This window comes from Neophocaena asiaeorientalis, unplaced genomic scaffold (genome assembly GCF_003031525.2).
Source record: "Neophocaena asiaeorientalis asiaeorientalis breed wild unplaced genomic scaffold, Neophocaena_asiaeorientalis_V1.1 scaffold332, whole genome shotgun sequence".
In the NCBI taxonomy this organism is placed as follows: domain Eukaryota; kingdom Metazoa; phylum Chordata; class Mammalia; order Artiodactyla; family Phocoenidae; genus Neophocaena; species Neophocaena asiaeorientalis.
Genome location: NW_020173111.1, coordinates 5,850,370 through 5,858,513, shown reverse-complemented (window position 1 = coordinate 5,858,513; position 8,144 = coordinate 5,850,370). Strand labels below are relative to the sequence as shown.

Genomic DNA, 8,144 nt, shown 5'->3' with positions numbered 1-8,144 from the left:
CCCCCCCCCCAAAAAAAAAAAAAAAAAAAGAATAAAGGATGAAATTTTAAGAATCCAGAGAAGCCTGCTGTCGGACCTGGAGCCGTCTGGGAGCCCCTAATTGTTGCTCCAGGTTCTTTCAGGTGTATGTGTCTGTTGTTCCCAGTGCTCTACTGGGCTAGAGAAGGAGGAACCTGTCCTGAATCCTCGCAGTGAAAATGAAGGAAAGCCTGAGAACCAAGGCAAGATGGAAAACAAAGAACAGCCACTGGTTGCGGGAAAGCCGGGAGTAGCTTGTACTGTGGAAGACAAGGAAAAGTTAGAAAACAAGGGAAGGACAGATCTCAGGGGAAAGACAGAAGATGAGGAAGTACTAAAGGATAAGGAAAAGCCAGAGAGTGAGGCAAAGCCAAAAGAAGGAAATCCAGAGAGCGAGGGAAAGCCAGTGAGTGAGGGAAAGCCAGTAAGTGAGGGAAAGCCAAAAGTAGAAAAGCCAGCCAGCGAACCAAGGGCTGCAGGAAAGGGCCCAGCTGGGGATCATGTACCCAGGAAGGCCAAAAGAAAAACCAACAAGGGGCTGGCTCAGTGTCTCAAGGAATACGAGGAGGCCGTACACGATATGCATTTGAGCAATGAAGCGATGATAAGAGATTTGACGAGATGGCCAGGGTGGAGGATGAGGTGAAGAAAACCAGACAGAAATTGGATGCAAAAAAGTTTACAGGACCCCTTCCACCCGAGGGGCCCAAGGGAACTCAGGGGTGGCTGCAGGGCCCCACAAAGGGGCTTTGAAGACGTTCCTTTTGTGTAGTGCCCCTGGCAGGCATTTGCAAGGCCTTGTGCTTTATTTAACCTTATGCTAATACTATACTTTAGGTGTCACTCTCTTTATCCAACTGCAGCCCTGTGTGTTTCAGTAGCAGATTTTCATCCATTGCATGGAAAAATGTTTATGGTACATTGTAAAATGTTTAAAAAACCAGTTTTCAGAACCATATATACAGCATCAGTCCATTTTTGTAAAACTACAAAGATACTTACCTAGTGATCCATGTACAGAAAAAACTCAGAAAGCTGTGTCTACTAAAAGATTAACAGTGGTTTAAAAAAAAAAAAGAATCCAGAGAAGGAAGGTGGTGCACTCAAGGCAACACAGCCAGAGACACAGTCAGGGCTAACGCCTACCCTCCTGACATTTTCATGGACAATATCTTTTATTGAGCTAAGTTTCTGAAACCTGACCAGAGAGAAGGTGACCAACAAAAAAATACCCAGAGCAAACCCACCCCCAAAGCAAGGTGGTATGTCATATGCTGCACAGCACAGACCTTCAGCAAGAAACAAAGCAATAGTCTGAGCCTACAGCGCCCCCTAGTGGAACAAACCTTATTCCACGACCAAAGACATCAAAATACAATCCCCGGGCCACAGGTACCATAGCCACCCAGCGTGTCTGACACTGGAAGGCAAAAACTCCCAAGGCCTTCAGGAAGAGCTCCACGGAACTCTGCTGCAGAGCAGAGGTGATAAAGCATCCAGAATTTGGTGTCAGACCTGTTACTTACAGCTTAAAATGAGAGAAGGCTGTGAGGCAGGCCACACAGGGGTTGCACCCAAGGACAGTAACAGCAAGCTAGAGCTGTAGGGGGCAACTTATGTATGGCAAGCAGGGTGGGGTTAGTTAGTTTTCAAGAGTTCTCTGTTGATTGGCTAAGTTGAAAAACTTTGTAGGCTTGGAGCAGAGGAGCTATCCCTAGTCATCTGATTCCCAGTCCCCAGGACAATTAGGGCTGGTTCCTAGTGATCCCAGAGTATACACAAGAGGCTAATGGGGGAAGTGACTGGGGTATGGACCTAACTCCTCAAAAAGGGGAACTGACAGGTCCTCAAAACTGGGTCAAGAAAGCATTTGAACAAACTATATTACAGGGGAGGTCTGAAGAAACAGACAAAACTTTGGAAAGGAAATAAAAGATTGCAAACAGTTATATTACAAATGGGTTGTTTCGTTTTGTTTTTTGACAATAACTAAAAATTACTGCACATTTGAAAACTAGAAAACACATTTTCATGTAACCTGGATGTCAAAGAAAGTACTATAGAAAATAGAAAACACTTATAACTGAATGATAATAAAATATCATTTATCCAATATTGTGGTCTGGGACTTCTCTGGCAGTCCAGTGATTAAGACTCCAAGCTTACACTACAGGGGGTGTGGGTGGGGGAACTAAGATCCTGCATGCTGTGCAGTGCGGCCGAAAAAAACAACAACAAAAATTGTGGTCGGCAGCTAAAGAGGCTCTTAGAGGATAATTTAGACCTTAAATGTTTATACCAGAAAAGAAGAAGAAAGGCTACAAATTGGTAAGAAGTGTTTAACTTGAAAAAGAAACTGCAGAAAAAGGAAGAGTAGAAGAAACTCAAAAAGGGTATAAGGAAGGACTTTTCTGGTGGCTTAGTGGTTAGGATTCCAGGCTTTCCCTGAGGTGGCCCAGGTTCAATCCCTGGTCGGGGAAGATCCCGCAAGCTGTGCAGTGTGGCAAAAAAAAAAGAAGAAGAAGAAGAAGAAGAAGAATTTAAGGAAAAAATAATAAACATAAGAGAGAAATTAGTTAAACAGAAATTTGCAACTAGAGAAAGCCCGAGCGCAGCGACGAAGACCCAATGCAGCCAAACATAAATAAATAAATAATTAAAAAAGAAATTGAAAGTAAAATAGACCCATAAAAGTATTTGAAAACAATAACAAAATTCACAAACCTCTAGGAAAATAAGTAAAGAAAAAATAGGAAACAATCTTGGGAATGTAAAGGGAGAAATAAATACAGAGCAGAGACTTAAAAGATAATAAATATTATGAATGATTTTATTACAATGAATTTGAAAACTTAAATGAAATGGATAAATTCCTAGAAAAATCTACCTACCAAAATTGTCTCAAAAAGAAGTATAAATCAGTCAAAAATTAAATAAAAATTGACATAATCTTTCAAAAATTGAATCAGTAGTTTAAATGCTTTGCACAAAAACAAAGTTAAAAAAAAAAACAAAAAAAACCCTCAGGATGGTTTTATAGGAAAATTCTACCAAACATGCAAGGATTTTTTTATTGGCATATAGTTGCTTTACAATGTTGTGTTAGTTTCTGCTGTACAGCAAGGTGAATCAGTTACACACATACATATACCCCCTCCTTTTTGGATTTCCTTTACATTTAGGTCACCACAGAGCACTGAGTAGAGCTCCCTGTGCTATACAGTAGGTTCTCATTAGTTATCTATTTCAGGTTCTCATTAGTTATCTATTTTATACATAGTAGTGTATATATGTCAACCCCAATCTCCCAATTCATCCCACTCCCACCCCTTTCCCCCCTTAGTATCCATACGTTTGTTCTCTATGTGTCTCTATTTCTGCTTTGCAAGTAGATCTATCTGTACCATTTTTCTAAATTTCACATATATGCATTAATATATAACATCTGTTTTTCTCTGACTTACTTCAGTTAGTATGGTAATCTCTAGGTCCATCCATGTTGCTGCAAATAGCATTCTTTCATTCTTTTTTATGGCTGTGTAATATTCCATTGTATATATGTACCACATCTTCTTTATCCATTCCCCTGTTGATGGACATTTAGGTTGCCATGCAAGGATTTTTGTTTCTTTGCTAACTACACATCTCTAGCACCTAAAACAATGTCACACATAGGATATGCTCAAAATTATTCACTGAATGAATATCTTACACAAATTATTTTATATGACATAACCAAGAAACTTAAGACTTCAGTAATGGGCAAAAAGTATAAAAGTAACAATTCACCAAATAGAAAATACAATTAGTAATAAATGATAATGGAATAATGTGCAATCTTCCTAGCAAACAACAACAAAAGCAAGAGATTTTTTCCTAAGAATTTAAGTTGTGACCAATTATCCTAGGTGAAAATTAATTCAATGATTCAACAAGATTTCCTGAACATCTCCTACATACTGGACAATGGTGATTTCAAGAGGAAGTGTCCATGTTTCAGGGCACCAGTTCACAATCCAGTGGAGGGGATGACAATATAAGAAGATAGTTATGACAGAGTATTATGTAAAATAAGATTGAACAGAACTGCATAATAAAATAAAGAGATAATTTTATAAAGTATAATACTGAGTAAGTGAGATATGAGCACAATTCTATAACAGAACAGAAACCATACCTGGCTCTGCTTATTAGAATGAAGGAAGGCTCCTAAGAAGGGTTGATAGTTGCCAACCATATTTGCCAAATGAAGGCATGACATAAGGACTGACTGGCAAGGCTAAGGAAACAGTGGGGTCAGAGGCAAGGAATAGAGAAAGGGCAGGAAACCTGTTTGGGATGGTGATGCTCAGTGTAGTAGGCAGGGAGGGACACTAATGGTAACTGAGATCAGACACAGGCTGACGTCATCACTGGCATCAGAATTCTTTGAAATAAGAGAAACCATAATCTCATCAATGCTCTTCTTTCTTTTTTTTTTTTTTTTTTTACGGTACGCGGGCCTCTCACTGTTGTGGCCTCTCCCGTTGCAGAGCACAGACTCCGGACGCGCAGGCTCAGCGGCCATGGCTCACGGGCCCAGCTGCTCCGCAGCATGTGGGATCTTCCCAGACCGGGGCACGAACCCGTGTCCCCTGCATCGGCAGGCGGACTCTCAACCACTGCGCCACCAGGGAAGCCCAACGCTCTTCTCTCTAATCGAATGTTAGCTCTACCTCTGAGCACAGTGATGCGGATGTGTTGTAGGCTCCATCCAGTAGGTAGCTCTTGGGAACACCCCATGGGATAGTCACCTTCCACTTCCTTGCTTTCTTTTGAGCTCCTGATGGTTTTCTTCTGCCCCAAAGCACACCAGGGCCAGCTTAGCCAGTGTGCAGCACCCCTTCTTTGGATTTAACCCTGACAATTTTCCTTCCCGTTAGGTGAGGATAGGAGACAACAGCTAATTTCCTCTTTGCATCCAAGGAACTAAATATAACACACAAGTACAGCCAAATTCTGAATAATAAAATATGCATTATTCTCTTTTCATGAACAAATGTATTAGTGTGAAGTCAAGTGGAGGCCAGCGTTCATGAAGGAACAAATCCAATCATCTCAAACAGATCGATGGTTGATTACACACCTTACTCCTCCCAGGGGTGATGCTTGACGCCAGAAGGGAGCTGGAGCCCAGAGTCCAACGACCTCATTCCCACCCAGCTGGTCTCCATGTTACAGTTAGTCACTGAGGGGAAAAAACTGCCCAGGGTCATTGGCCAGAGGGTATTTCAATCCCCTGAGGTGGATTTTTTTCTGGGTGAGGCTCAGACACCTCAGAGCCTGCCCCCCAGTGCGGGCCCTCATGCTCTGAGGAGAGTGGGGCCCAGCCCTCCCACCAACCTCTGAGCTTCTGAACCCTAACTTCCGACACCCCTACCCCTATACAAAACCCACCAGTGGCCCAGAGAGGAGAAAGAGAGAGAAATATGGTAGGCAGCGGATAAAGCCTGAAAGGCTTCGCTCCAGCCTGGCTCAGGCTCACAAGGGTCTTGTCTGTAGGGCACAAGGAGGGGTGGTGCCTCACAGCCTACCAGCCAAGGGAGCAGCATGGGGGCATGGCTTCAGAGGAGCTGGTCATGGCTACCTGCCCCCTAACTACTCAACACTGACCAGCAGGAGACACCAAACACCTACTGCCACTCCCAGCAGCCGCTTCGGCAGCACAGCTCTTCAACCCGTTCCCTTTGCTTCTGCTTGGGAGAGGCTGCAAGAAGCTGTATGGTTGATCTAAGAACCTTGCTCATCTCTTTCCTCAAATTCACACAATAAAGAATGCCAAACACTGGAGCAGGCTGGGGCAACACTCCTGCCTTTTCATCTTTGCTGTACCTAATCAAAAGAAACATATACATAGCCATATGATTTATGAGTTTATTTGCTGAATCTCCTCAGTTATGGAGGCCAATTTCAATGATTTTCTTCCAGAGATAGACTTTTTACATTATTAGGAACCCCCCAAATATTGTCTATCACCCCCCTCACCCCCCGGCGACTATAGCCCACTGGTGAAATTGCAGTTGTTTGACCCTGAGAAATAGTATGAAAAAAACAATGGGAGACTGTTGATGGGCAGCAGAGTCTCCAGGGAACAGCGCCTAGACCCTAGAGAGGTCCCTTCCACACTGCTAGATACCAACATGTTCCATCAGTTCTTCAGGACATATACTCCACACAGAGCAACGACCACCTTTCCTCCTCCAGAGCAACTACCACCCAACACACCTACAATCCACCAGATCCTGTCTCTGGAACAACAAACTGCCTCCAATCCTGACTTTCTACCTGTAAATCAGCCCTGTGAGGTTCTTCCTCCCATCTTAACCCAAGGTTCTATTCCTTCCTTGTTAAACACAGTTGAAGACACAAAATATAAAATACAGCTCTGCATATTCAAAGAATATATTTTTATTTTACCATGTAAATAATTTTGGAAATATGACAGTATATTCAATATGAGGAATTTTAATACTGCCATCTTATATGTGAGAGAGGCAGTAGAGAAGAGTATCACAGGCATTTTTACTACAGAGAAACAGTTTACCACAGCCCTCAAGAGGGTACATGAGGAGTCACCATGAGGAAAGAAGTTGGAAAAAAATCTCATTCCTGCAGCTCTGAGAATCCTTGGGTGGGACCTGTGGAGGCAGAAGGTGGCTGTGGAGACTGGAAAACAGACTGCAGAGGTACACCATGGTCTGTTGCTGCCATCTTTTTTTGGTCTAGGGTAAAAAGAGGAGAAAAATCTCTCGGAAAATAATGGCTCCATGATGTGCTAAATAATGAAGCCCTGAACTGCAAAACCCAGGGCTTTCAACAAAGAAAAACAAAACTGCTTAGAAGCAGTTGGGAGAAACCCTGGGCCATATTCCCTTAGGGGTTACTCCCTCCTCAGTGTTCCCAGGTGTCAGACACTGTCTCTCCCATCTCTTAGGAACAGATATCCCTATCCTCCCTCTTCTCTTTCCTCTGGCCTCCTCCGGCCCTGCCATTTCCCTGACACTCCCACGTCAACACTTAGTCCCAGAAGCTGCTTAAACATTAGCACCAAGGGTTAAAGAGCTGGGATATACCAAGCCTTCCTAAGTGCCAGAAGTCAACGTGGAGAGGGAGATGAAGTAGGAAAGACTGAATATTTACCTTATATCCACATAGCCACTGTGATTCTCTCATGCTATGTATGATATTTGAGAACATTCCAAGATAAGAAGTGATACTTAATATAAAATAAAATGTATTTTTAATCAGAAAACATTTTTTATATATTATCTATGGTACTTAAAAATGTCATGTAGAGAAAATTAACTTTTGCTCTTTTCTGAAAATATTTAAAGTTTACATAATAAAAGACAAAATGATACTGTGAATATGTTATCAAACAAGAATGTGTGTGTGTGTAAGCTTGTGTGTGTGTGTCCCTGTATACATACACTTTTGGGTGCAAATATTATATAAGCAGTACTCACACCTACACAATGACATGATGTAATAAAAAGCTCATGTACTAAAATGTATCCACGGTACAATGGTATATCTGCATTACAAAAGCCCTCCTCCCTCATACTTTTTTTGAAACGGGGCTCATTTTACTTTATGGGACATGCACACATTGTTAGCAGTTCCAAGATATATTTATTTGAATGTCTTGGTTTATTTAAGGATAAAAGGAAGAGATGTTGTGATCAATAACTGAGTGCTGGAAAAGGATCATTCTTGCATATAATTGAGAAGTGGGACTGACTTGGTCAAAAGTGTCAGCCAAGCTACATTAAACATATTTTAACAGACAAAACTGATTTTAGAATTATGAGAGTGAAACAAAGAAATGCATTTTCCATGTTGAGTGTAACTTACATCATTTATTCATGAGCAAAATCTTCTAATCAACTAAGTTTTGCAACTAAGGGAATAACTATAGTATTTAAACTCACCCATTTAGTATGTTTTTAAATGCTTTAGCTTCTTTCAGCTTCTCTAAGAGTTTCTGCTTGATGCTTCTATTACCTCCAGAGTTGAATGCCACTCCAAATTCACCGTCACATCCTCATCTGCATACTAGGGCCTCTCATGGGTCATGTGCTATGAAG

The 8,144-nt window shown here is 41.8% G+C and overlaps 1 pseudogene; it reads left to right on the top strand.

Moving 5' to 3' along the window:
* The first annotated feature begins 226 nt into the window (after window positions 1-226).
* On the top strand, window positions 227-771 carry LOC112398779 (transcription elongation factor A protein-like 4; annotated as a pseudogene).
* Window positions 772-8,144: the final 7,373 nt, after the last annotated feature.